This window comes from Thalia democratica, chromosome 4, assembly GCF_965202585.1.
Source record: "Thalia democratica chromosome 4, ktThaDemo2.hap1.1, whole genome shotgun sequence".
NCBI classification, from domain to species: domain Eukaryota; kingdom Metazoa; phylum Chordata; class Thaliacea; order Salpida; family Salpidae; genus Thalia; species Thalia democratica.
Window position 1 is genome coordinate 20337115 of NC_139168.1, and position 16594 is coordinate 20353708.

A 16594-nucleotide genomic window follows, 5' to 3' on the forward strand; every position below is an offset into this window, starting at 1 on the left:
TTTAAATAAATATTCGTTTCTTTATTAGTTTCGGGTTATCGATATAAACAAAAATGTTTCTATACTTTTTTAAGTAACGATTTTTTTTTTAATTAATATTTTTGTGTTATGCGATTTTCAGTTTTTGTTATTACTCGTTTAAAAAATAGTTGCACAAAAGTTTCAAAAAAGAATAGTTATAAAATAATTTAAGTTGTTTTTACCTAAAGTTCTTTAACTTTTAAAGTTGTTCGGTAAGTGTTTGGTTAAACCATTTAGTTTTCGTAGTTATGTTGTTAGACGTTAAAAAAATAATAAATATATTATATATAATTAATATATATTATTTAAATGTTTGTTTTATTTATTGTCAAAACAAATTAGCAATCTCTCATTTTTTTTTTAATTTATCAAAACAAAATTAAATATTTCAATACAAAAGTTATACAAACATAAGTTGTTGAATAAACTAAATTTAATATTGGTTTGAAAATCCTCAGTCGAAGATGTTAAAGTTTAAATAAATGTCAAAATGTAACTTATAATTTAATGTAGATATTTTCAAAAAGATCGCCCTGAAAAATTTACTAATTGGTTGAAACTTTAAGCGGTGTTTTGATTAACAGCATAAACAATCATAATGAGTTCACAAGTGTTGGATTAAAAATAATTAATTACAATTTAACTCACAAACAACTGAAACTGAATCTTTTTGTCTGTTTACACCAATACAAGCTAACCAATTTACAAACTACTAAATCACAGTTTAAAACAGCGTTTTGGTTAAAAGCATAAACAGTTTTGTAAAGTTCATAAGCATTAGACTGAAACAGTTATTTAAATTTAACTTACAAACAACGAAACTGTATCTTTTTGACAGTTCACACTAAAACAACAAAACTGTTGAAACTGTCAATATTCTAATTTTAAACTTTTACTTTTTATACAAAATTTCATTCAGTTTTAAACAATGTTTTGAAATTTTCAAAAATTCACATATAGATTTGCTTAATTAGTTTTATCTCTACGCGGAACTAACCGATTGTTTAATATAAGCTTTTTTTGAAGGTGTTAAAACCTGTAATCAACTATGCGAATAAAAGTTGTTTATTTGGTGATTTACCCGTTTATCGTCGTTAAAAATGCTTCAAGCTGTATGAATTTGGTGATTCGGCAGTATTGAGTTGATTTTGTTTGAAAAATATTATTGTGTGGTGAGAAAATTTGAGTTTTTAGCATTTTAAAGTTCTTTTTCAATTAATATTCATTGAAAACTGTGGAATGAAAGTTGTTTTGTCTGAGTTTTGTTAAACTTGATTAAGAATTTTTAATGTGGTTAATTTCAAACTCAAAAATTGTTCAAGAAAATTTTGTAGATTTATTGTTTATCTTAACATATATGATAAAAAAGAATTGAAAATCTTTTAAAAATAAAAACGAAAGCTTAAAAATACCTAAAAAAAATTCAAAACATACCATTATTGAGAAATTCAAACTAATAGTTTTCAATTGTAAGTGATCAACTAATTGACTTAATAATTAAACGTTAATCACTTGCAACTTAATTAAGTAAAACAATACACCGATACTAAACACCTTATAAGTGCTTATATTAAAAGAAGGTATTATAATTATTAGTCAATATATAAGGAAGTTAAATAGATTAAAATATTGCATTTGCTATATGGACAGCAAGTTAAAAGCTTATTTAACTGGTAAGGAATTAAAAGACACCAACTTTATTGTGTTTTTAGGTTTGTCAAGTTTTTTGTTATTTTTTTTAAACATTACCTACTTAATTGTGAATACTTAATTTGTAGCAGAGTTCGTATTTGTTTCCTAGGTTATAAATAAACATTATGTGTTTAAGCTGTTTTAGTATTTTGAATTTTTCGTTAAGGTTTTGTTAGTTGTTAACATGTTAATTTGTAGGTTGTCCCTAAAAAAGAAACAATCAAATTTGTTATATCTGCGCTTTAAAAATGTTTATATAATACCATTTGTATTCGTTTTTTGTTAGTTATTTCATAGTTTAACTATTTCATAGTTCTTCTACTTCTAGCTGGAAATAAGTAGTATGATATATCAAAACAATTAAAATATAATGTATAAAGTCTAAATAATCAAGCTTAAATTGGAAACATAAATAAAAAATATTTAAGAATCTTAAAACTACTAATAAGGTAGTTCTAGACACCATGTAAAAAATTATGTGTAATATAAACACTAAAAGTGATTATAAAAAATACAAGCTTAACTCGTAGGTTTGTAATATAGTTTTTTTTTGTTAAGTATAAAGCAACAAGAACTTAGTTTTAAGAAGCGAAGAAATAAAATTGTATTTTTTTAAGTAACCTAAATGACTAAAGCAAGTAAAGTAGTTTAACAGTTTCTATTTTTATAATTGGAAGTTTTTGATAGCAAGGAAATATCATTTTTCTATTCACTTAACATATATTGCTTAAGTAGTTGAGTTAATTAAAATTAATTATAAAAGTGATTAAGTGAAGTGGTTCTTATTACATTAAGGTTCTTTAACTTCCTGGTACTTTAACTTTAATTACTAGAATATCAAACGTGTTTATTAGCTCGTAGAAATAGCACCTACTTTGATTAGTTAATTTAACAATTATTTATTAAATATATATATATATATATAAAATAAGTTAAAAAAGGAAGGTTGTTTAAATAAGCGAAGCGAATTTATATCGTCATGTAGACATATAAAAAAGCTTCTTTTAAAACACAACAAATTTTGAAGCATTTTATAGTCAATTAACTGTTGTTTTCGTTAATTTTAGTTGTTTAATTAGTTAGAAGGTAGATCGATTTTTGTACTGAATATTTGTAATGTACAATATTACGTCATACTGTTTTTTGTTTTTTTGCATAACTTTTGTATCTTTGTTTAGTACAGTGCTTTGTATTTTGAATTTAACTGGCTGATGATCAAAGCTTTATGAAAAATTAAGGCTTTGTGAAACATATGTTCCAGAATTTTTAAAATCGCCATTTGAATAAATTATTTAAAAGCCCTTCAAGTGGGCTCAGTTGAAAGTGTTTACGTTTAAACATTAACCTTATTTTATATATATATATATATATATATATGTATACCTTCATTTGCTTTAATCATTTTATGCTATACAAACTGTTTAATTAAAAATATTATACTTATATATATAAATAAACCTTTTTATTAATAAAGCCCTTGAGTTGGGCTCAGTGTGAAAGATTTGATTTATCAAGTTAAATAACTTAACTTAATATACATAATTTTTATATAAAATTGAACAAAATATGTTTTTAAATTTAATACAAAACGTTTAAATGTCAAAATTTTTATCGTTTTTAATAATTTTTATTCTCAAAAAAAGTTTTAATTTAATGTTTTTAATAGTTCATTTATTAATTTTTATTTTACAATCATAATAAGTTTTTTTCAAGTTTAATTTTATTTTTCCTATAATAATAAAAATCATCAATCCAGCTTCAAAGTATGTCTAATATCTTAAAAACTAAAATATTAGAATATTGTTATATGTTTTCGATACAATCACTTACCATTTTACGAGTTAAATGTTTGTTTAAGAGTATTGTTAAACATTTGTTAAAGAGTAACTTAAGTTAAACAAAGCCTTCTGCGTTTATTTACAAGTTTAGTTTGTATAAAAAAGCTATGTGCTTATTACTAATTGTTATTTTAGACAAGAATCCTGCAATGGAATCCGAAGAGTCGAGACCTGTACGTGACGTAAAAAGTGACGTCAGACACGATCTAAGACGTGACGTAATGGCCGTAGAGAGGTGTGACGCAAGACATGGTATGAGCCCTAACGTTAAACCTGAAGTAAACGTCAGGAGCAACCAGCTGAAGTCCGACTTTGCTTTCAACATATCTAAGCAACGTTCAAGAGCGCAAAAGTCCCAGCGCTCAGAGTTCAGATCAGGCTTCTCCGAAAACTCCGAGTTCACACCGCACGCTTCTGAAAACTCTGAACCTGTTGTGTTCAACAACCCTGGGTTTAGATCTGATGTTTCTGAGTGTAGAACTCCGGCCTCTACTTGCAACGGTAGAAGTTACGAACCTGCAGTACAGCGTGCTGAACACCGGCCTGAGTCGGCATCTGAAAACGAGAGAAGAGGCGTGAAAAACGAGAGACAGTGCGTAAAAAGCGAAAGCGTAGAGAGAAGAGACATGCAATCTGGCAAAAGGTGTTACGAGAGCGAGGCAAGAGGGAGCAGAGCAACCGTAGAAGGTCAAAGAAGATTTTCCGTTGAAGGGATGCTGAGTAGATCTGATGCGGAAGAAAGAAACATCAGAGAAATGTATGAGAGCGAAAGTAGTGAAGCAACAAGCAGAACTGTTGAAGAGACCGAAAGCAACAGTTCATCTCGAGTGGCAGAATTAAAGTGTGAAAGCAAACAGTTAAGTGATGGTATGAGAAGCGGCTTTCAAGGTGAATGCAACAGAACACGTGATGTGAGCGATTCGCCTGTTGGTAAAAGACCTGCATGTGAAAGCTCTTCAAGGAAGAGGAGCAGGGAAGATCAGGCGCGCGTGGAGCCCACGAAGCGACCCAGGACGAATTTCACTCCTGAGCAGCTCATGACTTTGGAGTTGGCGTTCAGCAGAAACAGGTTCCTTGTTGGTAATACGAGACGAGAGCTGGCAGTTGAACTCGATGTCACGGAAGAGCAAGTTTGTATTTTGTTTAAATACTGAACTATAGTTTTTATTGTTTAGTTGAAAAGGGTTGTAAACTCTAATACAAAACTTTTACCAAAAAAAACATTATAGTAACATTTCTCATAAAGTTTTTCACTGTTACAGCTTACAGTTATTGCGTGTTTTTTTTGCGTACTAAAAGAACTTTGATTTAATTTGAGAATATTTTCCAAAAAAAATTATTTATATAAAAATCTTACCAACGCAGTTTTTATTTTTCACAGGTAAAGACTTGGTTTCAGAACAGGAGGTCGAAAAACAAACGGGAATATTCGAGCCAATTGGAGATCCTCAAACACCAGAGTTTTACTCAGATGGCTCAAATGTACCAGCAAGCAGCCGGCAGGGACTTCCATAGCAACTTGCTGCCCCAACATCTAGCTGGTGTCCTCTGCAACAACAACTTACCTAGCAACCCTTCACTGCCTGGCAATGCCTCGTTCCCTAGCAACGGAAGTATCAACCCTATGATGCCAGTCAACCACTACACTGGACCCGGCAAGGATTTTTCAAAAATGCATTAACTACATTAAAATTTGTTGTGTGATTTTTCAGTTTGGTGTCGATATTGTTTGACTTTAGAATAAATACCTTTCTGGAAAGAACTATTTATTATCTACTTACAAGAGTTTATATATTCTGATCATTAAGTGTACAATTAGTTAAAATCAGAATGAAAGTATAAAAAAAAACTGACAACACTAGACAATAATTAAAAAGACTTAAAAAAGTTAAAATAAATTTTGATATTATAAATTAATTGTCCTTGTAAAAGTAAAAAAAGTAAAATTATTATCTAGCTACGAGAGTTTATATATCCTGATCATTGATAGTACAATTAATTAAAATCTCTCCACAGAATATTAGTGTAAAAATTCTTAGAACGCTAGATATAAAATATGTTTAAAAGTAATTTCGCTAACTTAAACTAATTGTCCTTGTAAAAGTGAAGTGTACAGCAGAACTTGTTATGATCAATATAATTACAGGCCCTAAACATTTTTTAATTCAATACAACGTTAGTCAATCTAATTTATGACCCATTAAGTGGAATTCTTAAATAATTGGTAAGAAAAAATATTATTTTTGTTTTGTAAAGAAACGTATTAGTTTTACACTCTACAAGTTTTTTTTTAACGAAAACATAGTCTTTAATTTCGTCTTAATGTTTAAGTGCACAATTTTGAAAACAGCCAAGCAGTTTTAGAAAAATAAATTATTTAAACAAGTTGTTTAAGTTTATAAAATTTAACAGTTAAAGTACTTAAATTAAATGATAGTTGTATTTCTCCTTAAAGCTACTATGCTTATGAAGTTCTACAAGTTTTGTGGCTAGTTTGACACAAAATTGCTTATTCTTTATAGTGTTTAGGTATAGTTACGCGATCAAAAGCAGTTATGAAAAGGGTTAAGCTATTTTTTTTGGTCTGTTAATGAAATTTAGCTAATATTAAGACATTAGCAAATTGAAAAAGAAACAAAATAAATTACTGACGTAAAAAATTACTAAGAAGTTTCTGAGACAGAAAGACATTTTATACGTAGTATTATGTTGTTTAATTCAAAAGTGTTATTAAAAAACACGCATTTAATATCACTCTAGAACAATTATGTACTTAATTTATTAAATCTCAAATTAAAATTGCGTATGTAAGGTACTTAAGTTGTAGTTTAGAAACATGGTCGCAGTAAAGTAGTTACTTTGGGTAAATTTTACGTTAAATGTGTTAGGAAAATATGTTTTATAAAAGTACTCAGTAAGTTAAACTTGTAATTAGTATTTTTATGGAGTAAAAATTATATGTTTACATATATTATATTTTTAAAAATGAACATTAAAAACTTAAAAAAGCTTTATCATTATCAAGGAAAAATTTTCAAGCTGAGTTTTTTAAATGTAAATACTAGTATCTTCGTTTTAAAGGAACAAAATTGACACAGTATTGTATTTTACTCAGTAGTTACTAATGTAAATACAAAATAAATCTAATAAAGCTCTCGTAAATATACAATTATCTTTATGTTTAAAACATTGTATGATGAAACTTCTTTATAAAAAAGTAATTTCTTTGTTATAAAAAATTTCAAATTAAAAAAAAAAAAGGTTAAAAAGGTTTTAAACTTTTTGTCTACCAATAAGGTTGCCCTAGTATTAAACCAATGCAACTTACTTGATCCAAGTAGTTTTGTATTAAATGCTATTTTCAAAATAGCTGCTATAATAACATGTAGAAGCACATATCAATAACAAAAGAATAATGTTTTTTTTTTCAATTTTTAAAACTTAAACTACACTCTGTTAGTAATAAATAGGGTAAAAACCACAGCATTTTGTAACTAGTTTTCGAAAAATGAAAACTAACTAAGTTCTGGACAAGACGTTAAAAGGTACCCGTGGTGTGCGACTCGATAACCGAAAGGTTTTTTGTGCACTAGGTTCTAGAACAAAATATTTTGAGCGTATTTTTTGTCATTCAATAAACTATATATATAAGTAAGTGCATTTAGTATTTATGGTATTATTATTTAATTAATGTATGTGTGAGATTTTTTTTAGTCTGTGGTCCTGATCTAACCAAAAAAAAATTGTCTTGTAATTTGAAGAGACTATTGTATAAAAGTTAATAACATTTACTAAAAGTAAACATGTAATCAAAAGCTAATATAATAAGCACTATGGAGCAGATTTTTATTACATACGTAATTTTGTATGGTTCTCACAAATCGGTTTTAACATGAAAAACTTGCAGGCCAGATATATATGTTAGTGGGCTTACAAATTCTAGCCCTAGTATTATAACTTAAAGTTTTTTACCTTAAGATTAATTAGGGGTAAACCTATTTCTTTATTAAACTAGAGTTTATTGAGTGCCAATATCTATGTAAGTCGGTTGCTGATTAATTACTTTACGTAATATAATTGTTATCATAAAATAACAACTTCAGAATTACTATGCTTAGAATACCTAAATAATTTAACATTTTGTTTACGAAGGAGTATTTACAAATAAACTTAATTAACACCAAAATTACAAAAGAAAAATAAGTGAGACTTTTGTTTCTAATAATAGTCAGAGATAGATGAAGTAATAAAAAAAGAAAAAGTAAATTACAAAACTTTTTTTATCAACTCTTTAAGTTGTGTCAAACTTAAATGTTAAACCAATAATTACAAACGATTTTATTTCAACTTGCACAAATTTAGTGTAAAGTTAATTCAATTAATTTTTTACATCAAATTTAATCAAAAAAAAGTTTTATAAAGCAAGCATGTACCAATAAAGTCAATCACACGCAACATGACTATATATTTAGTTTGTTTTAGATTGCATGTTTTCATTGTTGTAGTCCTTGTAAGCTATAAGTACTTTTTATTTATATTTAGAAACCACCCTTTAGTTGTTAATTACATATAAGATTTATTTGATCAATAATTAGATTACTATTTTAAAACCGATAAAAGTTCTGTGAGAGCAAAAATTAAATACTTTAATTTTATAATACTTTTGATTAGGCGGAAAATGGCTATTTAAACTTGTTTTGTATTTATAGTTTAGTTTTGCAAACATAATTTAAAAATATCTTTAGATTAAATTCTTTTTTAAAACTTAGTTTCTGTTAAAGAAAGTTTTTAGGTTAATATATGTTTTGTTATTAATTTTGAACAATAACTTTAAAAAGGTAGTTATTTTGAAATATATTTGTAGATGCTTCAAATTTTAAACTCTAAAAATAAACTAAAGCTTAGTTTACTCTATAAACACATTAAAAACTCTTTTAATTGAAAACTGAAATTTCAAAACGTTTATTTACTCATGAAAACTTGGAGATTGAAATTTACTTTGATTTTACAGTCTACAGTCAATAAAATCATATAATAAGCAAAATATGTAGATAACTTATCTTTTAGTTTTAAAATAAACAAATAACAATTTTAATTGGTTTTGTTAATTGTTTTTAAACTTAATATAGTTTTAAAATATCAAAAACTTGAAACAATTGTCTAATCAAGAAAACAGAGACTAGCATCTGATAAAAAAACTTTTTTTTAAAGTAATTCACTTTAAAATTTTTTTAAATATACTGTCAATATGTTTATGGTTTATTAAAAGATAAATTTTTTTTTTTTAATTGTATTTTATATTAAAGATACTATTACTGAGTATTTTCTCCAAAATTTATTGGATGTTAAACGTTTAAGTCAATGTTTTTATTAAATGTAATTATTCATGTCAACTATACATTCTTGTGGTTTCTAATATGTTAAATAACAAGTTTTAAGCATGATGAAGATACAATCAAAAACATTTAATGTTGAGTGTGTATAATTTTAAAATAGCGAAGCTAATTTAATTTCAGATAATTTGATCGTTTCTCATGACAGTTGTTTCTATAAACGGCGTATTAATTTCAATGATTATTTTAAAATCGTATTTCAATGACACATTTCTTCCTAAATAAAAAAATAAGATGAAGTCATTGCTAATATATAACACAACTACTTTTATTTGTTCACCATTAGTTTAAAGTTTCGATTAATCTGTATATTATACAACATTAAAATAATTTTATTGATGCAACAACAAATATTCATTTAATATAACTTCCCTAGCGTGGTATGTTTTTTTTTTAATATTTACAAGAAATTTGTTTCAAACAAATTAGCATTAACTTTCAAAAATACTCTTTACTAAGACGTACTAAAACTTTAATGTACACTTTGGTAGATTTGAAAAGACTAACTGATTGGAAGTAAAAATTGTACGTGATAGTAAAATTCTATAACTAATAAATTTTACAATTAGCTAACAATCTCTTAAATGTTTAGTTATTTACTTATGAAAAGCCTTTACTAAACAAGGTATCTTTCTGATGCTAAGTTTATGTTTTTTAAGTTTTATCACATATTGTATCTGTTTTTACTTTTAGACTTTTACAACTAGTCTAATACATTAACAAATCTGTAGTACAGTGCTTCCTCGCTAATCCGGTCCTCGCTAATCCGGTTCCTCGCTAATCCGGCCGGTTTTAGTCGAGAAGTCGACTTATTTACTTTAGCGTTTTTAGCGTTTAATTTCATTTTACTTCGAAAAAGTATTCAATTTACTTTATATAAGTATGCAAACAATATATTGTTACGTCATAATAAAGTATCATTTGTATAATTTTAAATTTTTTTTTCATACCTTTCCCGCTCAGTTGTAACAAACTTGTTTATTATTCATTTGCAAGTTTTCTGTCTTTGCTAAGCAAGTTACACTTTAATATACTACAATCAAAATACCTGGTTAAGAAATGGATAAGACAGCAAAGAAACGAAAACGCGTTCAACTAACAATTGAAAACAAGTTAAAAGTTTGCGAAATGCTGTTATAATAACCAGTTTAACATTGGTAAGTCAACTTTAAATGACATTTTGAGAGGCGAAGAAAAGTTCAAAAAGTTTAAAGCCGAAAAGGAGGAGCTGGGACTAATTGGAGCTGCTAAAACGGCAAAAAAAAGTAGAGGGAGGCGTCTTTGACAAGCTAGACAGCGCCCTTTACATTTGGTTTCGTCAGGAACGTATTTTTGCGATATTTAGTTATTATCCGGCCAAAGGCAAATCCGGCCGTATTTTCAAAAAAATCTTGCCCAACTTGGCCGGATTAGCGAGGAAGCACTGTAATACTTTTAGTAGCATTGAAGTTACAGTTGACAAAAACAAGTTATTAAAGTTTGTCTTTTTTCTACTGGTGTTTTTATATTTTTACTTTAAAGGACCGTTTTGTAATTGATGTCCAGCTTCTTATTGCTTCCTATTGACCTTTAAAATATAAAAGCTGTGTAAATTATATTTATTAATTGTGTTTTATTTATTTTTTATTCTAAAACGTTTTTAAAACAATAAATAACAAAAATGAAAACTTTTAGGAGTTACAGAAATAGATTTTATTAAAACAGTTTCACATTTAAAAATGATATGAGTACAGCCTTCTGCATTTATATTTAAAACTTGTAAGATAACCTTATAAACTTGTAAACAAAGTTGATTTGTAACCTAATATTTTTATATTTTAATTCAACTCTATTTTTATAAAATTTTTATAAAAGTCTGCTAACCAATATGTGTATGTACACTTACAGTCATGTCAAAAATAAGTTTTAGGTTTCAGACACATTCACAACATTTATCTAACTGGTAGTCGTGTGAAACAGACATTCATTCTAATTTATTACAACAACAAATCTGCAGAAATATTTCTAGTAACATTGAATTTATAATTGACAAAAACACTTAATTAAAGCTTGTATTTAGAATTCTATTTTAAAGGACTGTTTTGCAATAGATTTTCATATTTTTATTGACATTTAATTAAAGTATAAAAACTGTGTAAATATTAAAGTATCTTAGTTTTTATTGTTTTATTTTTCTCTTATACTAGAAGGCTTTTAGAACAATGAATAGCAAAACTTTTAGGGAGTTACAAACACAGATTTTATATAAAAATATGTTGCGTCTTCTCATTTAAAAAATGATATGAATACAGCCTTCTGCATTTATATTTAAAACTTGTAAGATAACCTTATAAACTTGTAAACAATGTTAATTTGTAACCCTAATTTTTTTATCTTTTTACTCAACTATGTTTTTATACAAGTTTGCTATTCAACATGTGTATGCATACATAAAATTATGTCAAAAGAATAATCTTTAGGTTCCAAACACCTTTATTAAACTGGTATTTGCGTAAAAAACACATTCATTCTAATCTTAAGAAAGTTAGTCACAGAGTTTTTTTTTCTACTTTTTACATAGCACCTTTTAAAAAAAGCTGTAAAATTGACCTTGTGTAAATGCATTTAATAAATTCTAACATCAAAACTTATACACGTCGATTTACAAAAAAAATTAAAATTTTAGTGTTGAAATTTTGAGAAGCATCGTGGTTCATACTTTCTAACCTTCTTAGTTACCGTTGCTACGATCGTGTTGCTACAAATGAGATTTTTTTTTCGGAATTATTACGAAAATATTATTTCAAATCGAGTTATTGTTTTAATTGCTTGTATAATTGCTAACATTTAGATTACCATTCATTTATTTTTTACAAATGAAGCGCAAAATATAACAACAACTAGATTTCAAAAACATAAATACTTGGCATTGTTGCTTTCTGGCTTCTTAGTATTATAAACTACTTTTCATTTTACGCTAAATTTTTAACATAGAACATTGAACAGAATCTAAGTTGCCTTAATTCCTACTATTCTGTGCTAAAAGACTTTAGTATTACTTAAACTACATCTTTACACCGTATAGTGTATATTATAATTTGAATAAAATTGAGAGAAGAATTAATATACAGTTTTTACCGAGTAGTTCGTTTCTTATTAGAAGTAATATGTACAAATTTCTAAGTATAACTTTAAACCAAACACGCACAAAACTTTCATAAGTCTTGTATTTGCACGTTTATAAGTATAATTGGTCTTCACTAATAAATATATTAGGTTAATTTTTTAAATATTCTTAAATTTTACACGAACATTTAACGTTTAAGCTGTCTTAAAAAATAACTTGCAACTGAATCTACTTTTTAGGTTTTATATAACTTATTCATAGCTTATTGTATATACACTTGGCCCAAATTTTATATCAATTTTTTTAGTCTTTTACAACCTTGTTTAAATGTGTGGACTTCATCGAATTATACTTAAATGTTAGTTATAGATATAATACCTTCTTTAAAAAAAAAACTAAAAAAAAAAAAGCTTTCATAACTTTTTAAAAATCGAAACCAACTTTCAACAATAACATTTTAAAACATTAAACATTAAAAATTACTAACTTGGTATATACTTTGTAGAAAATTTTTATAAACACTTTTTATACTTTTTATAAGTTTCATCACGCTTTTAACTTAAAAGTGCCACTGAGTCATAAAAAACCGGGTAGCTGTCAAATTTGCACGAGCGTACAAAATTGCACGAGGGCACAAAATTGCACAAAGATACTTTTACACGAAGACACTTTTGCACGGAGACATTTTTGCACGGGTTTAATTTTCTATTATTAATTTTTTTTTCAATCACTGTTACCCCAAACCCTTATCCTCGGTCAGTAACTTTTTGTTTTTCTTTTGGTTTTTTTATTAATTTATCTTTCAGTTTTTTTTCTGATTTATCTATATATATATATATTTTTGTGTTTCTTTTTTTAACTTTCGTGCAAAAATGCCTCCTCATGCAAATTTGTCTCCTAGTGCAACTTTGTGCACTCGTGCAATATTGTCTTTGTGCAATTTAGTAACCTCGTGCAATTTTGTCTTCGTGCAATTTTGACCCGTTGCCTAAAAATCTAGAGGTAAACTTAAACAATTTCAATTTTGTATTAAGCACATAACTTACTTTAGTTACCTTTTACTTAAGTTTGATTTTATAGAGTGTCAAAACTTTTTAAACTAAATATAAAATTTGTCATCTAGAGAGGTATTTATTCTAAAACCAAACAACGTCGACACCAAACAGAAAAATCAAGCAGCAAATTATAAACGTTTTCATTGCATATTAAAAAAATTTTTGTCGGTGAAGAGTAGCGGTGGACTGGCATCATTGGCTGAAACTTCCGTTGCCAGGGTACAAAGCGTTGCCAGGCAGTGAAGGGTTGGTAGGTAACAAATTGTTGCTGCCATGGACACCAGCTAGATGTTGGGGCAGCAAGTTGCTATGGAAGTCCCTGCCGGCTGCTTGCTGGTACATTTGAGCCGTCTGAGCAAACTTCATTTCGTTCTGCATGGCAACTAACGGCACGTTGCTAAGCAAGTTGTTGCTAGGGAGGTTGCTGTTGTCAGGAGTTTCACCCGCGTTGTTGATACTGGTAGAAGTGGAACTCAAACTGTTCTGCGTACTTCCAGCTAGAGCACTAGAGGGCATCGATGATGACGTCATCAAGTTTTTTCCCATTAATCCGCCGGCAGCGCTCATGAACGGATTCCAAAAGGGAAAACCCCCGATTGCCGCCCCGAAGTAAGGATAAACGGATAATTGCGGCAACATGTTGTTTTGTGACGTCATAGAAAACTGGGGGTTCCCGACTAAAGCAGCCGTCTGCATCATCTTGCAAAAATCAATCTGGTTTGCTTGCTGCATAACGGGGGAAAACCCTGCGGTGGGAGTTGGGAAAGCCCCCATTAGCTGGTTTCCATCGGGTTGGTTGCCATAAAAGTTTTGCGTGGCGATGGTTTTCTGTTGGTTTAAGATCTTCCATTGGCTCGAATAGACCCGCTTGTACTTTGTTCTCCTATTCTGAAACCAAGTCTTCACCTGTCGATAAATTAAAAACATTCACAACAAATACAACATTGAAATGATACTTGCGAAAAGTATAACATTTATTTTAAAGTTGTAAAAGATGTAAGTAAAAATAAGTTTTGATTAAGTCTACATGAGTTTGTTAAATATATTGCTCTAGTGATTTTATTTTGATCTGACAAGAGTAATTAAAACTATAATAGTATATTTTCACAATATAAGAGAATATTTTAAAACATATGAATAAGATATAAACCAAATACAAACTTGCTTTTCATTCAGATCGAGTTCACCTGCCAGCTCTCGTCTCGTCTTACCAGCCACGAACCTGTTCTTGCTGAACTCCTCTTCCAACGCTCTCACCTGCTCAGGAGTGTAGTTCGTCCTGGGTCTCTTGTGAACCTGCTGGTCCCCGGAATCCGACGAGCTTCTGCTCCTTTTCCCGGAATCATTGTTTGAACTGCTTGAAGAGCTCTCACGTGCCGACCTTCCGTCAGTTGACGAGTTCCCGTGCTGTGGTCTTCTATCACTTGATGATGCGCTCGCACCATGTCTTCTGTTGTATTCACCTTGAGAACCGCTTCTCATACCTTCAGTCAAGTGCTTGCTTTCACTCTCAAATTCTGCCACTCGAGATGCACTGCTGCTTTCGGTCTCTTCAACAGTTCTGCTTGTTGTCTCACTACTTTCGCTCTCATACATTTCTCTGATGTTTCTTTCTTCCGCATCAGATCTACTCAGCATCCCTTCAACGGAAAACCTTCTGTGATCTTCCATGGACGCTCTGCTCTTCCCTCTTGCCTCGCTCTCGTAATACCTTTTGCCAGTCAGCATGTCTCTTCTCTCAAAAGAAACATCTCTTTCCTCGATGCTCCCCTTAAATACGCCTATTCTCTCGTTTTGCACGTATCTTCTCTCGTTTTCAGATGCCATCTCGGGCCGGTACCCAACGCGTTGCACCGGACCTTTGTAGCTGTTTTGGTTGTAACCGACCATTTCAGGTCTGAAACCAAAACACTTGGTTGCCGAAGGTTCAAAGTTTTTATGAGCATTTGATCTGAGCTTTGAGTCTTGAGGAGTTTGCGGCCTCGGACCTCGTTCAAATCTGTCATAAACAAAGTCAGATCTAGGCTGGTTGTCCCTGGCTTTTTCAAGTCCTTCGTCACGCCTTACTTCAGAGCTAACACCACGGCCAGCACCAGACCTGAAATCAGGTATGAGTTCTTCGGATTCCATTACAGTTAGCACGTCTAATATATGATAGTATGTTTTAAAAAATTCTGAAAAAAACAAGCTGAATATAAAAAAGTATGTCTATAATCAAAATGTAAATAAAATACTTTAAGTGCTAAATTATATTTTAGCGAACTATTCTTATAGAACAATCGTTCGCATAAAATTTTAGTTTTTACTAACATACCAGAACATTTTTAGTTGGTTATGTGCCAAAAAACAGCCATACCTTATTAAGTTTGAGTATCTGTTCATCGATGTCTTATTAAATTATAAACAAAGATAATAAAAGAGACAAATCAAAAAAAAAGATTTATAAACAAATAAGTTTCGATATACTATATCTTAGAACTAAATACTTTCCCAAAATACTTCTACAAAAACTTATGTTTTAATTTTTTTTAAACAAACTGCTTAACTTAAGCAAGTTTTTTCTAGCTTAAAAGCAGTAATAAAACTAATTAATTAACAACTATATTAAGCTTAGTAGTTTCGAAAAAACAAATTCATACGTCCTTGTTATTTAATAAATTCATAATATATTAAAAACCATAATAATGTATAGCTAAATTAAACTTTACAAATAACAAACGTTACCTGCAAGCGATCTAAACATAATGAAAATGTTTGCCACTCTAAAATTAATATAATATTAATAACCAGGAAGTACTAGTTTTAACATACAAGAGTGGCTACTTAATAGCGATTTTTAATTATTTTTAATTACAAAAATACTTATCGACAGAAGTATGCAACACAATAGAAATATGATATTTCCTTCAGTTGAAATATTGAAGCTACAAAGATACTTGCGTTGATTATATAGATTGTTTAAGTCATTTTAATTATACTTAAACGCTTCTTAAGTATAAGTTTTTGTTGTTTTCTTTAAGCTTTTTGAAAAAAAAAATTATTATAAAATTACAAATTACAGCACTACGAGCTAAGCCTGTCTTATCAAAAACGAATTTTTATGAACTATTTTCTTAAATGGTTGCTAATAATATACTTATTTATTTAAAGTATAAAGTACAAGTATTGCAGGAAATTTTTTACTCACAGTTTGAATTATAATAAGATGATTTATAGTCGTTTACTTGTAAATATTCTGCTATAGCTTTAAATAAAAAAGTTCACTAAATAAAGGAATTTTTTCTAGGAATGAAGTATAACTTTTATAAGTTAAAGTTTAAACGATTCAAAAAAAACATTTTAAGCTCAAAAAATAATCTAGAACTTATAAAGTTTTTCATTTCAACTATTTACTTACTGTAAATAAAAAAAATAACGTTTTACAAAAGGATACTACGCATGTTAATTTAATTAAAAGCTGACAATGTTGATCAAAATTCTGCTAGTATT